General features: G+C 45.2%; 1 protein-coding gene across 1 annotated transcript in view; it reads right to left on the bottom strand.

The window, feature by feature from the left end:
- The window catches only part of LOC138503894 (mucin-5B-like), a 1,431,798-nt gene that overhangs the window by 1,347,738 nt on the left and 67,085 nt on the right, over window positions 1–16,975 (bottom strand). Inside the window, exon 2 of the mRNA XM_069623965.1 lies at window positions 7,352–7,469. The gene's annotated coding sequence lies outside the window, so the exon portion shown is untranslated. The remainder of the gene's footprint in view (window positions 1–7,351; window positions 7,470–16,975) is intronic.

Genomic DNA, 16,975 nt, shown 5'->3' on the forward strand with positions numbered 1-16,975 from the left:
TCCTCCTCCACCACCACCCTGCGACCCCTCCCGCTTCCGCTCTTTCCATCTCCTCACTCCCTCCCACTGGAACCGCCTCCCCCTCCACATCCGCTCTTCTCCCTCCTACCCTTCCTTTCGCTCTTAGCTTAAATCTTATCTTTTTCACGCCCCTCCCTAACACCCTTCGCTTCCTCTCCTTCTCCCACCCCCTCATTCCTTGCCTCTTACTCCTGCTCTTCCTTCCCCTCTCCATCCTCTCTACCTCCTTCTTCCCCACCCCCTGCTCACATCTAGTCTTACTCTTTCCTCTCTTCTTCCTCACACCTTCTTGCCTTCCCTCTTACTTCTGCTCTTACCTCCACTAATACCTACCATTCACTCGCACACCTATGCCCCTCCCTACTACCTTATCACCTCAGCTATTTTGTAAATTGTTTCATATTTTGTTTTCGAGTTGTGATTCAATTGTCATCTTATGCTTGTTGTACTTTTGCTTGTTCTCATGTAAAGCACTTTGGATTAAAGGGCTATATAAATTCAATAAAATACAAAATACAAAATAATGTGAACAGGGCATCATTACCACAGAAATCCAAATCCCAAAGGCACCCAGGAAGATCTGATATCAAGACTAATCAGACTCCTCAACTCTAAAAAGGAGGGAGGGCAGGGAGGAACGCTCCTCATAAATGGGAGGAAGCAGTATAAAATGGATCACATTGGCTGGCAAAAGAAGACCCCAACACCTTCAAAGAAGAAGGACACATTGTCGACAAGCCAGCTTTCTGACCTCCCTCACAAGAGAATCTGTAGAAACTCCAGTGAGTGGCTGACACACAAGCAGCACTGGCAGCTGAGAAAGGGGCAGTGTGAGGAAGAGAATAACATGGAAAAGCAGTGGTATGCTCGCTTGCTATATTCCAGATGATGAATTAATTGTCCTTGGGATCCAGGGGAGAAGACCAGCAACACACAGGGGACCCAGCGAATTATGGCTCAAAGCCACTCATCACCCAAGCTCCAAACCTCCCCTCATTTTCTCATGAACCTAATCCGTCCTCACAATCCAAGTCTCTATATGACTGTGAGCTATAAAGCATCTTCACAGCCCTTATCAATGCTAGATCCCTCACAGCACACGCCCTTGACATTGCTGACCTCATCACCGTCCAGAACCTTGACTTCCTAGCTATTACCGAAACCTGGCTACATGACGCCTCTGGTCCTCTCCTCGCTCTATCCCTACCCAAGGGTTATACCATCATCAGAAACGACCGCCACTCCAACTTGTCGAAAGGAGGCGGAGTCGCCTTTATTCACAGCAACAAAATCGTTATGAGAGCTGCTCCCCTCATACAATTTAGTTCTGCAGAATCTCTCTCAGTGAAACTATCACTCTCTCCTACCAATACAGCAACACTCCACCTTATATACAGACCTCCAGGCCCATTAGGCTCATTCACAGATGAGGTTGCATCCACCCTGTCGACTAACACCAAGCCCAACTCTCAGATACTGCTACTAGGAGACCTTAACCTAGGTCTCTCAGATCCCAAGGACCACATGGCTACTGAAGTAGACACCACCCTCTCCAACCTAGGCTTCCAGCAGCGTATTCGTGATCCCACACACATCAAAGGAAGAACGCTCGACTGGCTTGCCGACCTTAACTGTAACACCAATGTCACCTCTAATGATGCATGCGCCTGGTCGGGCCATCATGTTATTACCTTCCTCCTTCCAGCCACCAACCCCCAACCCATACCTACCATAGCCCCCGCTATACCTACCAGAAACAAAAAAGATATCACCAGGGAGAAACTGCTTCCTCTTATCCTCCCTTGCTTGAACACCCTTGCTGCACAGCAGGAGGATAAGGACCCCACTGTCCTAGTAGACATTTATAACAGCCTAATGACCAATGCCATTGAGAGCTTAGCTCCTCTAAAAATCCGTAAAGCCAAACAACAGTCCCACCTGAACACTTGGTTCACCCCGCAGCTCAACGCGATGCGTAAAGAAAAGCGCAAAGCTGAAGCCCTCTGGAAAAGCCATCCCAGTGCTGCTAACAAAGCCTCCCTTCTAATCACCTCTCTTAATTACAAGGAGGCCATATTACAAGCCAAAAAGGAGACATACAACACACGAATATGCCAGGCAGAATCGAACACCAGGGAATTATTCAAAATCCTTAAAGAGCTAGAATCTCCCTCTCCTGCACCGGACACGTGCACCAAGGCAGCACTTGGTGAAACAACATACAAAATGCCCTTCTCAACAAAATATCCACCTTACAAGCCAAAATCAACGCCAAACAAAACACCCTCCACACCCCTTTATTTAGCAATACCAGGCCACCCAAAATAACAACCCTCGACTCCCCGGTGCCGTTTAGCTTCACACCACTCACCGTTCTGGAGGTTGAAAAAATCATCTGCAATCTAAAACCCTCAAATTGCCAAGGGGACACCTGTCCAGCCCTGATCATTAAGGAGTCGGCTCATGACCTCGCTCCTTTTATAACCTCTTTCATCAATGCCTCCTTTCAATCGGGAGTGTCCCCAATAACCTAAAGGATGCTTGGGTTATCCCTCTCCTAAAAAAACCCACCTTAGACCCGGAGGTCCCAACCAATTATAGACCCATCACAACGGTCCCTTTTCTGCTAAAGATCTTAGATAGAGCAGCCTATCTTCAGATACAGAACTATCTGGAATCAAACAACCTACTAGGCATGAGACAATCCGGCTTCAGACCGAAGCATGGTACGGAGACAGCCCTCCTCGATCTCAAGACCCAAATCGAGGATATCAAAGACAAAGGTAAACTAGCCCTGCTACTACTACTAGACTTATCTGCTGCCTTTGATCTGGTTAATCACCAAATCCTCTGTCACCACCTGAAAACTGCAGCTCACTTCTCTGACATGGCCACAAACTGGATTCAATCCTTCCTGGATAACAGACAGATGAGGGTATTCTCGCCCACCTCTGCGGCTGACCCTGCACCAGTCCCGTGCGGAGTCCCCCAAGGATCGTGTGTTTCCCCCACCCTTTATAATGTTTTCACTAAACCCTTATTCGATGTGCTTGACTATCTGGGTGTTACCTACACAAATTATGCGGATGACACCCAGATACTCATCCCCATCACGGGTGATTACATATTAGACTCAAAAGCCTTGAATGATGTTTACCATGTCATTCAAACTTGGATGGCCCAACATGAGCTCTGTCTCAATGATGACAAGACAGAGCTCCTCATCCTAGGTACTCAGCAAAGACTAAACAAACTGAACCCTATGTTTAGTTCCTTTAACATTGATGGAAACATAACTAAAGTTTCTAAAGACACAAAAACACTTGGAATCTACCTTGACTCCACCCTCTCCCTTCACAGACAAACCAATGCAGTTGCGGCCGCCGCCGCCTACACCTGCAAGTTGATCACAGCCTGTCGTCCTCTCTTCTCCTCGCACAATTGCACTACCCTGGCTAGGACCCTGGTCATGTCTAAACTTGACTATTGCAATGCATTGTACCAGGGCACTAATCAGTGTAACCTAGACAAGCTCCAAATTATACAAAATAACGCCATCAGGGCAGCCCTCAATATCCCCAGATCTGCACACATCTCGGATACTAGGAAGAACCTTCACTGGTTGTCAGTCACCCAAAGGATCTCACTAAAATCGCTTGCCCTTACCTACAAATGCCTGAACAATCTGGCCCCCACGAATCTCTCCTCACGATTCACGATGTACACTCAAGTTCGATCACTTAGATCTACCCTGAATCAGAGCCTATCGATACCTAGTTACAAGCTCCAAACAGCCGGTGGTTCTAGCTTCCCAGTCCTGGCAGCCAAACTGTGGAATACTGTCCCCTTGACTATTAGAAACCTCCCCTCCTTCAACCTCTTCAAACACAAAGCCAAATGTTGGCTCGCCTCCTCCAATGCCTAAGATTCTTGCTAAAACGTGCTGCAACAACATCAGTAAGGATGCATTACTTGACATTCCATGTACCACCTACACATGTATATTTCTATGCCTTACTTATTGTTGATATATCATCACTGTATGCAACGTATGTAACCATTGCCTTAAGAAATGCGCCCGGTAGCCTCCGGGCCTGGTCTGCGCTATACAAATAAAATAAATACAAATACAAATACAAATACACAGTGAACTAGTACCCTCATGGTTGAACTCCAACACGTAGGAGACCCTTAGGTTGGACATTTCACAATGAACAGCGCCCTCAAGACCAAACCATAAAGACCAGACCATAAACACAAAAGACTAGATATATACCATTAAACGGAATCCAGAAACAAGGCCCTAGAGACCAGATCACAGAGACCACACCCCAGAAACCAGAGAACTGACACCCATTTGGCAGACTAGATCCCTGCAGACTGGATCAACGCAGAACTCTAGAGACAAAACAAGACCCAGAGAGACCAGAGAGTCCAGACAATGCCTATGAGCCCGAACCAGATCAGAACTTCCAGACCTGGCCAGACCCCAGATATTTGTCAAGACAGGAACCCAGAGACACAACCTGACTCAACCCTAGAAACCAGACTAGACCCCACAACAGATGCCAGCGACTAGACCAGGCCAGTCCAGACCACAGGTAACAAACCAGAACCCAGAGTTCAGATGAAACTTCACACCACAGAGACTAGACAAGAGACCAGATCATCAACCAGACTAGACTTTAGAGACCAGATGAGAGTTGAAACTGGAAATGAGGCCACTGATGAGACGGGACTCCAGTGACCAGCAGGCTAGTCAGACATGCAGACAATGTGGGGGATGCCAACATTAAGGTAAACATCCTCTGTCAATATTAAGAATGTCCCTATTCCAAGCAAAATTTATCACACTACAAATTAAATGTTACCTCAAACTGCACCTCTACATCACAATGCATGCTTTAATTATTAGGGAACATACATCAATACTATTGTTAATGCAAGTGTTGAGAAGAAGGGGTGATCTGTGGTGTAATGGACTTTGTTTCGATAAGGGAAACACTTAATTTGGATTGACTGCTTCTACATGGCAACCAAAGATCCTAAGCATTTACTGCATTCATATTAGGCAGTGACCTTTCCTTACAGGGTTGGTCTTGCCCACTGTCCACAAATCCTTCATAACAAGACATGAGACATCAACACCACCACTTGGGCAAAACCAAGGCTATGGGCCTCATTACGACGGGACGGGCACCCTTCATTACGGGATCGCTGATTATGAGGTTCCCTTTGCGGGACTCGGAACAGACGTCTGGTAAAACCAGACTTCCTTTCCGGGTACCGCAAGGGGAAGAGGGAGGTAATAACGGGCCATTTGTAATCTGTCCGTTATTACCTGCCTCCTCATTTCCATTGTGCCCAATGGGGGCTCAATGGGAATGGGGAATGGTTCCTTCAAGGAGGAATTACCGGGTCCTCCAATGTTGGAATGACCTGGTTATTCCTCATTGAAGGAACCTGGTAATGGAGCCCGGTTTGGTGGCAGCCATGGTGCTAATAGCACCACGGCTACCTCTAAAGTCGTAATGAGGCCCTATGTCTAGTAAAACCATAACACGGATACCTTTTTATTCATTTCAGCCTCACTCACACCTTCCACATTGGAAACCGGATTTAGAGTCCAATCTTTCATCTCATCATCACTGTTACATATGCCCTGTTGGCTGAGCCCCGCCGGGTCAGTCACGCAAATAAACCGTAGGAACCAAAAGCACTCATCAGATGGCCAATCAAATTGGAACACCTCTGATCTTTCATCCTCCCAACAATCATCATAAGAACAAAACAAATGACAGCCAGCATGCCCTGGTCTGATAAATTCCATCAATCCAGATCTTCCCCCACTAACCTTCTCAACAGTTCCTCTTTTCAGCTTTTGCTAAATCCACAGATCCCCATTCACAATGCAGCTTTATTTCTCTTAGCAAAATCTCCATTTCACTCACTCTTGTTCAGCCATGAACAGCTACTCTCCTTCCCCCAGAAGCTCACTGTTTCTAGAGCTCTGGTTCTCTCTATGATGGACTACTGCAACAGCCTCTTTCTAAATATCCCTGCTTCTACTCTCCGCCCTCTGCAACTCATCCAGAACAAGACTGCAAGACTTGTCCTTGGCCTCAAGCCCAGGGATCATATCTCTCCAGCACTGAAATCTCTGCCTTGGCTTCCAGTGGCTGCACAGATTAAGTTCAAGACCCAGCATTGTCCATAAGGCCTTCTGGGGCCTGGGACCTCAATATCTACAACTCTCTCTTCGTAAATACCTTCCTACTTGAGCTCTTCGCTCCTCCACCTCCAACTCCCTCATGGTCAGTCGCTTCTCCAAGCAACAAGTTGGTGGTAGATCTCTTTCTGCGGTTGGGGCCTCCAACTGGAACAGCCTCCCTGCCTCTCTGAAACTTGAGGAGAACCATCTCTGGTTCCAGAAGCACCTCAAGACCTTCCTCTTGGCTTCTGCCTTCTCTCTTCCTTCCCCTGCTGATTTCCTGTCTAGTACTGTACGGGTCACCTTGCTACCCTCTGATTTCGAGCCCAGGTCCCTACCCACCCAGTTGCACAACTGCACTGCCTCCCAGCAATCCTTGCTCTTGGGTCTGTATCTGTAACTCTAGAGTCCCCCCACCTGCACTTTTGGACACCTGCTGGCTGCACTTACCCTTGCACCTGCTGCCTGCTGGCCACAATTTGTGTTATTGGTTTGATCACATGTACAACATTGCCCTCTCCCTTTTCCCCTAGCACTTTTCCCCTTCCTCTCCCCTGCACTTGCACAATATCAATGTACTTGTCCTATAAGATCATTGTCTCTGTCCTACCTCTGTTCTCCCTTCCTTGCCTTGCCGCGCCTTGAAACACTTGTGTATAGGTGCGATACAAATGCCATATCATATCATTCTCTCTGCACAACTCTGCAACACGTCTCTGCCCTACTACAAGTGCAACTGTCATCCTACGGAAGAGCGACTCTCTTGGAATATCAGCAGTGCTAGAAAATCAAGATGTTCACTGACACCTGAGGTTTTCTTTCTGGATATACGAATAAGCCTTAGAAAACATACCCGTACACAGGAATCTACTTTTGGGTTGCACCTATCAACAATTCATGATTTGCATCAGCCTTTCCTTCCCTCACACAAATCTTCCCTGCCCCTTCTCTTCCAGAACCATGCAGTAAGAGGGTGCCAAAATGGCAGAAGTTGTGGTGCAGAAGACTAATTTACATTACATGTTATGGCATTACCATCACAACTACCATATGTACTGGAATACAACATAACTGATCCACAGGTACAATAGGATATGGTGTACAAACATAAGAAGTTACCAGTTGCGACAAGTGGCGACAACGAAATCCCCAGGGGCGTAGTTTGTGCCTCTGAAAGTGCAATGACACTGTTCCGGAGGGATGCATCCAGACGAGTTGATATCATCAAACACAGTTCCTAAAATAAAGACAGATCAATACAAATCAAAATCCAATGGCACTTCATCGGTGCATGTTCTGGTCATACTAACTTCCAGAAATCAGGATGCTTTTCATTCAGTTAAAAGCCAACCCACGCTGCATGAATGGCCACAAGCAGCACAAATCAATCACATAACAGTTGCAGAAGTATTACTTCAAAAAATATCATACATTGGGAGAACAGCTATAGGAGGTTTTGTATAGTAGCCAAAGCCAATAATAGCATTCAGTAGCCAGAAACATTGCCTTTGTAATAGTCAAATAATTTGCTAAGAACCTCTCAGGTCTATGGAGGGAATGAACCAATTGCCAGTTTATCAGATCCCCTCAGCACAGACAGGTTTACAGTAAATACATTCTTAGAGGATCAAACATTTAATAATTCCGCCAAAGATATGTTTTGAAATATGCTGCATATAAATAGGGCTTTCTTGTAAACTGTTCAGGCTTTTTTCTTGATATTGCTGCAGCATTTGATGAAATTGATGACAGCAAACTATGGGACAAGATGGCTAGATTCAGCTTGGTATAAGGTCTATCTGTTACCATGAATCACTTATGCTGCCCTAACAGTGCAGAAGTCATTGCTTGTCATCAGCTAGACAGTGTTGGTGCATGTTGAAAAGTTCAGGGAACACATTCATTTCTTGTTGAAGTCATTCAGAAATGTGATGTTCACCAATGTATGTGTGGAAATCTGAGGTGGAGTTGTGCAGGGGAGAGGAGGTAGTGTGTGTGGGTCTAGCACCCGTTGGCATGGTTGGGTCTAATGGGTATGAAGTTTGGGATCAAGCATGAATATGAGATTTAAATCCATGGGGAAGCAGCAGAGTAGGTGGATATGTTAGCATCAGTGTCTTCTAAGAAGTTAGCAAGCAGCATCCAATTACTGATGTCCCTCCTAAACATGTTGGTTCTCTTACTCCCTAAAATAGGCCAATACGTCCACAGCCTCACTATAGGTTTGCCAGCCTGGAAATGAGGTGCCAGTAACAACGTGTACCAGCACATTTCTGGACCGGCAAACTACAAGTCTGCTGGTAGTGGCTGTGATCTACCAGCAGGCCTGACCTGCCAGTAGATCAGGCCCCTACCGGCATATAATTGCCGCAATCACAGGCACCGGTATTGCTGGTGCCTGTGATTGCAGCAACCCATTCCCATGGACTCCTACTGCACTCCATGGGAATGGGACATTACCAGCATCTCTGCCACTCTGAATATCCCAGTAATACCGGGATATCAAGCAGCGTAGACAGTACGGTAGTTCCTCAGTATCCCAACAGAATCACCAGTGGGATACTGGAGAACCTACAATGAGGGCCAAAGTGTAGAAATACTCCAAACAAAAATAGGAAACTGACACATATAAGGCTGCCCTCCTGATTTCACCCACAGCGCTGCATAGAGATGTTTGAACCAGTAGAACAAGTCGAACCATACGACAAAACTCTACTGTTATTACTGCCTGATCTAGAGAGGTATACATGTATTCTTCAATGCGCACAAAGAACTGGTGCAGATAACTGTGTGTCATAAAAGCATTTCTAATATCCAGTTGAAGCATATTTGCTCTCGCTTATAATGTACTCCTATTAGGAATAGGACTTTATAAAAATAGACAGGAAAATACTCCCACTTCAAAATCTTATCAGGATCACTGCAGGCTTCAAATGTTTTCTATTTTTTTGAAAGACTCAGTAAACTATACTATGCTTATAAGGAGGCTGGGCAGCTCTTACGCGGTTTTCTGCACTCAATGGCTGCTCCAGACTTAAAAGCTGGCATTTAATGAAGGACAATATTACCGCTTTCTCACTATATTCCCCTTCATAAAGCTATGTCTTCAAAGTGGGAAACACATATTGGCTACCGTGTGCTTAAAAACAAGCACCCAACATTGAATTACTTTTTTTTTTTTTAAATTTCAACCAGACACAACGTGTTCATTCATTCTGTTCTGTGCGTGCACCCATCCTACCCTGTGTGTTTCTATACCTTATAATACAAACTTTATATTTACATGAGCCCACACACTGAGCCTCTAGTGAATAAAAATAAGATGATTGCCTATCTAGTGTATCCTAATTACAGGCAACATAATTATATTGTAAACATGTAAAATTGTAGGCCAAAGGGTGTTTTATGTTTTTGTAAAGCAATGGTATGCATATTCCCAACTTTCCTTTAAAACACTATGGGCCTCATTAAACGGATGGCAGTAAGGGATTACTGGCACCGGTAAGGGCACCGGTGCCAGTAATCCCTTACCGCCCTATTACGAGGTCCCTTTGCTGGTTCCTACCTTAACGGCTGGTTTTACCAGCCGTTAAGGACGGGACCCGCAAAGGGACCTTGGAGGCAATTACGGTACCACAATTTGCGGTACCGTAATTGCAGCCTTTCCCATTGAGCCCTATGGGGACTCAAATGGGAATGGGGAAGGGCCAATAGTGAATGGGGAATTACCGCCCCGCCAACCTTGGAATGGGGCGGTAATTACGCCATTCACCATGGCGGGATCAGTAAATTACCAGTGGCAACGATGGCGCTAATAGCGTCATGGTTACCGCCTTCTGTGTAATGAGGACCTATAAGTGTTATAAGATGAAGAAACATGTGAGAACAATTTCTAAAAGAAAAAATCCTTCTATTTTACCGGACCAATTGTACAATTTACTGAGCCACTCCAATAAAATCTTAAAATCCTGCAAATACAGATATGAAAATCACAAAAAATGTCAAAGTTTTGTTGCCTCGTCTAGCAAAAAAAGCATTTGATTCATTACCGCTGGCAGTTGTGCGAAATTTGTATGGAAAAAATGCACTGCTACTGTAAACCCTGCCTTTGGCTGCCTTTTTGTTCCATACTATCCGCATTCATCATCATGTGGAAATTCGTACCAGGGCAAAATATGGCTGTGAATGTTTGCAAAGGTTTCGGTAGGAATGCCGTGGATGACAATTTCTCGATTACATCCAGTCCTCATCGACAATTTAAGCAACTCAAGAATATTCCTATTTTGACAAATCTCAGAACAGTGTATTTTGGGTGTATCGATCCCATAAAAAGCAAACTGTGACAAGCATTGTACAACATTGAATTGACAAATCTCTGCATATTCCCAGTTTGATGATCTCATTATTCTCTCCATTTTACAAACCTTTTGTATTGTAAAGTACGCCATCCAGATATAATCCCAGTTTGTAGAGCCCCAGAAGGCTCTCAGTTAAGAATGCCTAGTATATGTGAACTTTGCAAGAAACCAGCACACCTGGTACTATTATATCTTGGAGAATCCCATTATATTATCATCTTGGCAACTCTTGTATTTCCGTTTGTCCACTGTATCCCAGTGTATGTAATTTCAATCCAATCTCAGTGCTCACAAAACCAGTATAATTCATGGCAGCATACAATACCCATATAGAGTCCTACAAATAATGTACTTATTACAGGCTACCCTTGACATCCAGGCTGACTTGTAATATAGCAATACAACCCAATCCGGCAGGCCAGATCGGGTGATAACAGCCCAGCGCTCAAGTTGTGAGGGCCTTAACAATGGGCCCTGTGCTTTTACCAGCCTTTTATTTAGCCCCCCCCCCCAACCCCCATGAGGTTTTATTGCTATTAGCATCCCATGTTTTCAATCTGAGAGTCCGGGGTGCTGACAGCAATATATTTTGTTTGAATGAAAAGAACGTTCTCATGGCTCCATGTGGAATCCCTCTTCCATTTCCACATGGCCCGGGAGGCAGGAGCAGCTGTGGCAGTGCCGCCAAAGGAATCAGGCAAGTGGGGTTGTGGGGTGGGGAGGGGCCAAGAGCAGAGGGAATCATGGGATTCAGCCTGCAATCTAAGCAACCTCCACCACGTGCTAATTAGAATATCATATCACTACTGCTCTGTAATCGGTTATTAGAACCGTTCTGAAATCACAATGCCTGCTGCTTGAACCAGCACAGAGCAGAATGCCAGCAGCCACTGCAACACTTAATTTTTTTTGTGACAAGCTTTTCAAATTCTTTTCTTGAAAAATATCTTTCTGGGACACTTTACAGCCATCAACTGATAAGGAACTGTTTATGGTAGTAGGTTTATGTTGTGCACTGCTCGTGTTTAACACCTGGGAGCAAGAATCTGCAGTCTGTTTGTAGCCCCTGCATTTTCTGGCCCAGGTAAACGGTGCACCTTCCTTACCCCAGATCAGTGATGGATGGACCCCATAAGAACCATCTCCCACCCCAGGAGATGGGGGCACTATGCAAACTGCAAAATAAGACGTTAGACTAAACAGGAGATAGACTATACCTCTATTTGTTACCATGCTCTTTATAATGCGACACAGACATCAAGATGGATTTTTTAAGGTATCCCAATGGGGATCGCTTTTTATTTTAACAAAACACTTTGACTACCTAAACATTCCTAACTTTAAACACCTTATAACACTTCTATTCTTGGTTCCTCAGGCATCATTTCTCTTTGAGGGTTCTGCCCTGTCAGCCAACCCTCACTGTGAGCTCTCAAAGGTAGAGCCTTAGGGTGGATGTAAAGGGCGAGACATCTATCCTCTACCTGGCATCCCCCTCTGTGGAGGGGCACCAAGAATTGACCCCAGTGGGTAGTTCCATCCCCTAAGCAGCCTTTGGCATGCCGTCATTTCTCCTTGCTGTCTCATGCCAGGGTAGTTTTTAACATTTCTCCCTTTCGTAACCCCCACACTTATTCATCTCCACAACCAACTCTACACACATTCCTAACCAACCAACTACACACACACCCACCCACAACAATAACCATATATAACTCTAAACTTACCTACATAAACAAATACACATATAATTGCTTGAAAAACAATAATGAACACATATATATACTGTTAGTGGGGTGTGGCTTCTGCAGTCAGCCACATCCTGGGCTCATGTCAGTACTGTTTAGTCTTTGGTATTGCTTGATGCCATGAGGGGTCCACCCCCAGTCCGATGGCTCCAAGAGCTTGCTCACCCCAGGCATTGTTCACTCACAGCAATGCCCTGTCCACCACATGGGGCACCCCACCACCACTGCATGGCCCCACACAATTCACCTAATTCGTAGAAGCACAAGTACCACTGTGAGGCATCACCACCACTATAGCCCAGCACAGTTCATATTTCCCAGGTGGCCCCAATGCCATGAGGTGGCACTTCAGACTCATTGCTGCACCCTGCAGAAACAAGATCATCTTTGGTGGCCCTATTCTCCACAGGGGGCCACCAACATCAGCGTAGCACTGCATTGCATGTTTGCGCTTCTGGTGTTTTTCCCATTGTCATGGCGATACCAGCTCCAATCACTGGTGCGCTGCGGCGTGTATTCACCTTGGCCGGCCTCCTTTCTTCTCGGCACCTGCACAATGCAAAGGGGCGGGACTGTCTCAGTCATTTTGTTCCAGCTGGCGCACTGAAGCATTTCACCTGCGCATCCAGGAGGTAGGGGGTGATAGCACCGTGAGCAGGCGAGTCTTGGGTGTCCATGCTTCCTTCACTCCCTGGGCTGCTCTATCATACGTGGCCTGGGAGGGCTTGCTTGTCTTCTGGGCCCACTCTCTTTGGTCCCGGGGTGGGCCAACATGGGGTATGGCCACTCTGCATGGTCTATGCCACCGTGCACACGTAGTTCGGACTTGCCAGCCGGCCCAGATCTTTTCCATAGGCCACATCGCACAAGCGGACTGGTGTCTTTTTTCAGTTGGACCCACCTGGTATGGTCTCCGGGTGGGTCAACAGCTCTGCAGGCCCGGAGGGGGATCCAGGCGTGCCAGACCGGCAGTCCTGGCCCACGATAGCTACAGGGCCACTCCTGGCATATGTGGTCTGGTTTAGGAAAGCTGTTAACCCCTGGGGGAGGAGGGTGGCTTGAGGATAAAGCCCCGCCGGGGAGCTGATGACATCGGCCTCCTGCTACTTCCTCGCCCTACAACTACCGCCACGGCCCCCTCAGTGGTTACCTTTTAAAGTTCTCTCCCCTCGCAACATTCTCTCCCCTGTTCAGCCAACTCATGGGCGGGGCAGCCTCAGTCCATTGTTGTTTCTTTTCTCCTGCATTCCATCCAGGCCCCTGGTGGGATGGATGGTAAAGTACAACAATAAACAGACACATGAATGTAGAACACACCGTCACATGCACTAAATAAATGATCTATTACCACACCCTGATGTCTGTCTTTATTTCTCTCAGTGGACAAGCATGTAGCCCTATGTCGCGCCTTGAAACAAACCATGGGCTACATAACGCTTATTTGAAATTACAAAACAAACACGTTTTTTGGATTCTTTTTAATTAAACTGTTTAAATACATTTTCTGCAGAATATTAGAAGATGCATATTAGTTAATCAAAACAATTTCTACATTGATTATATGTATCAGCAACTGGACAATCTATTGCATTACATTAAGTAATAGTCAGGTATTAAAGGAGATAATGGTCTATGGTCATAAGGAATACAGTGTCTCTTACCAAACGTAAAAAATATTTTTCAAGTGACCTCTAAGTTCCATGACATTCTAAAGGAACTCAGCCTTTGGCTTTGTTCCGCTATTTGGCCACATAACTTATTGGTGACTTGCAATATCCTTATAACATATATAAGAGGGTGCTTTATCCCATATATTACAGGCTACTTGTGACATCACAACTGACCTATAATGAGAAAATGACATTACAACTGCTCGGCAATCAGTTATTACCCTTCAGTTGTCACAATGCCTGCTATTTGAGCCAGCAGAGAGAATAATTTCAGCTGTCACTGCAGAACTTAAAGCAGTAACACACTTTTCAAATTCCTTGCTTGTAAAATATATTTTTGGGAGACTTTACAGCCATTTATTGACACGGAACAGTTGATTGTAGAATGTTTAATTTGTGCACTGCTGGAATTTCTTCCGGGCACTTTATTAAACTGCTTAAAATATTTTTCTTCAACACATTAGGCGCTGCATAGTAGCTTTTTGAAAATACACGGATCAGCAAATGGAAGATCTCTTACATAAGGTTAAGCAAGAGGTCAGGTATTAAAAGAGATGGCATTGTGTAACTATGTATTACAATGACTAAAATACGCACTACCATATGTAAACGCAAATTGCAAGTCACGTGACCTTATAAAGAAACTCATCCTTCATTCTCGCTCCTCAGTTCAGTCACGGAACTCCTTGCTGACTTGCAATATCTTTATAACGTATAGTAGGGGATACCCATATCTTACAAGTGAGGACTCTGCAAAGAGAAATCAAAAGAACTGTATGTATGTATTTGAAATAAACTATAGCAAATTATTAATTTAAAATTATTAGGTAACCCAACCTATTCCATCGAAAAATCCACAAGAAAAAAAACACATGTCCACGTGACTGACTGAAAGGGGTTATAAAATGTTTATTTCATTAACAATTATTATTCCAGTTGGACGAATACAATTTAAAAATGTTGTGCAATACATATTTTAATCTATCACCATAATAGTAATAAAAAAAGAACAATGTTATTCGGACAGCATGAACTTTTTGTGCCCTCAAGATCTCATTTGAACAGTTCTAATCGATGCACATGATGATGTGCTTTTCTCGGGGCAGATGCGGCAGTAGGCTATATCCTTATAGCTCAGTGGGAGGCACAGATGAACAATTGCCCCAATTCTATTTGATACCAACTTGGAGGTTCCACCAGCTTTTCATATTTATCATGTCAAAGCTTTACTGTTGGTCATTCTCCGAGATCTCGACCACCTTAAGGGGTGGGTTGCAATAAGGAGTTTGAAGATTTTTAATTCTAAGAGATACCCTGGCCATTGTAGGCTGTGAGAACAATATTCTATTCTTCATTACCCACTACCAGTGTCTCATGTTAGTAATAGTTTCCTGTCAACCAGTCTGTGGAGGTGTGGAGGCTACGAGGTTATTCTGCACCCACAGCACGGGGGCCCTCTTCTGCCTTTAGGGGGGCGAGGTGAATCCAGACCATGTTGTCAAGACCAGCATTGCAGTTCGGAGGCCTTTTGGTACCATGACTTTCAGCATTAGACGTGGCATTCCTGGTCTGCAGAGTCTCTGATGACTAGGACCTCTTTCTAGTCTTTGTTATTGTAGTTTACTGTGAACAACCCATTCCAAGACGTTTGCCCCTTAACTTTATTTTCCTTCCTTTCCATGTATTAATTCAAGTAATTCCTTTCTATCTGTCAGGAAACACGTGCATGTCCCATCCCACTCCAGCTTTTTCTTTCCTCCCTTTTCCTCATTTCCTCATTTCAGGCTGGTGTCACCGGCCCCCCAGTTTGACTACCTCTGATCTAGAGTGCTGGTTACCTATTGATATTTTGTTGCTTAATTTCAAATGAGTTGCCTTGTCTTGCAGCTTGTACATCATATTGGCCTCATTTTAGACTGATTTTCTCTGCACCTTTTTGGGTATGGCCCAACTGCTTGCTTTTGAGTTAAGCTGTTGGGGATAGAACATGGATTTTGCAATGTGTCAGCAACAGGCCTTACCTTGGATGACTTGTGAGCCTTTGAGTCGAAGAGGTTAGGCCTGTCTCCACTCATAGCAATGCCTCTTTCTGTTAGTGTTGCAGTACAGCCAGGGGGCTACCCAGAGAGGGCAAGTCTCAAGTATGGATGAAAAACCCCACATCAGGGAAAAAACACTCATGTGGGAGCTGATCAGAAACAGGAAGCTCCTCCAGGTAAAAAGTAGCAATAATTGGTGAAAGGAATTCTGAGGTTTGCAGTGAAGTCTGAAGGAATTCAATTACAGGGACTGTAGCCAGGGCAACAAGCAAGAATATAAGGGAAAGCAAGTAAGCAAGTTCCAGGGCTGGGGAGTTGAAGCAATGAGGAAAGTAGGATTCAAGGGGGAAGAGGCAAGAGGAACAGGAACTGAGCAGATTGCCATGCATAGCTTACCGTCTTGTTGCCGTTCTTGTAGTGTAAGCCGGTGCTGAATGCACAGCTCTATCTTGACACTCCTGCGTCATGGCGTTATGCTGTATAGAACGTCAGCGCCATCTTGGCATGGGCCGACATCCCCCATATGATCGTGATAGCGATGTGAATGCCTGCAATTGCAAGGCCCAGGCGTGTCGGGGAAGGATCGTAATACTCAAGCAAACCTTACAGGCATAAACAAAATGTTAACACTATCACATGGAACAGTGCATGTAGATGAGGAAAGAGGTCAAAGGAGAAACCATGCCACATCTCTTCTCAAACTGGTCACCAATACATCCCCCACCGCCTGTTTAACTTGATATATCAGCCTCATCTGGTACATGGAGAGTGGCTCCTACACTCCTTTGTAATTTCGTAAAACTTGGGTTTTAACCTAAGTAGCCCAGGGTAATCCAGATGTGGACCCCTTGCTCACTGTGCCTTAGAGAGGCTCAGCTTCACCTTACTGAGGAGGGAGAACAAGGTCAGAACACATGTCTGGGGTTGC

The sequence above is a fragment of the Ambystoma mexicanum genome, chromosome 11 (assembly GCF_040938575.1).
Source record: "Ambystoma mexicanum isolate Mex_15411 chromosome 11, UKY_AmexF1_1, whole genome shotgun sequence".
Lineage (NCBI taxonomy): Eukaryota > Metazoa > Chordata > Amphibia > Caudata > Ambystomatidae > Ambystoma > Ambystoma mexicanum.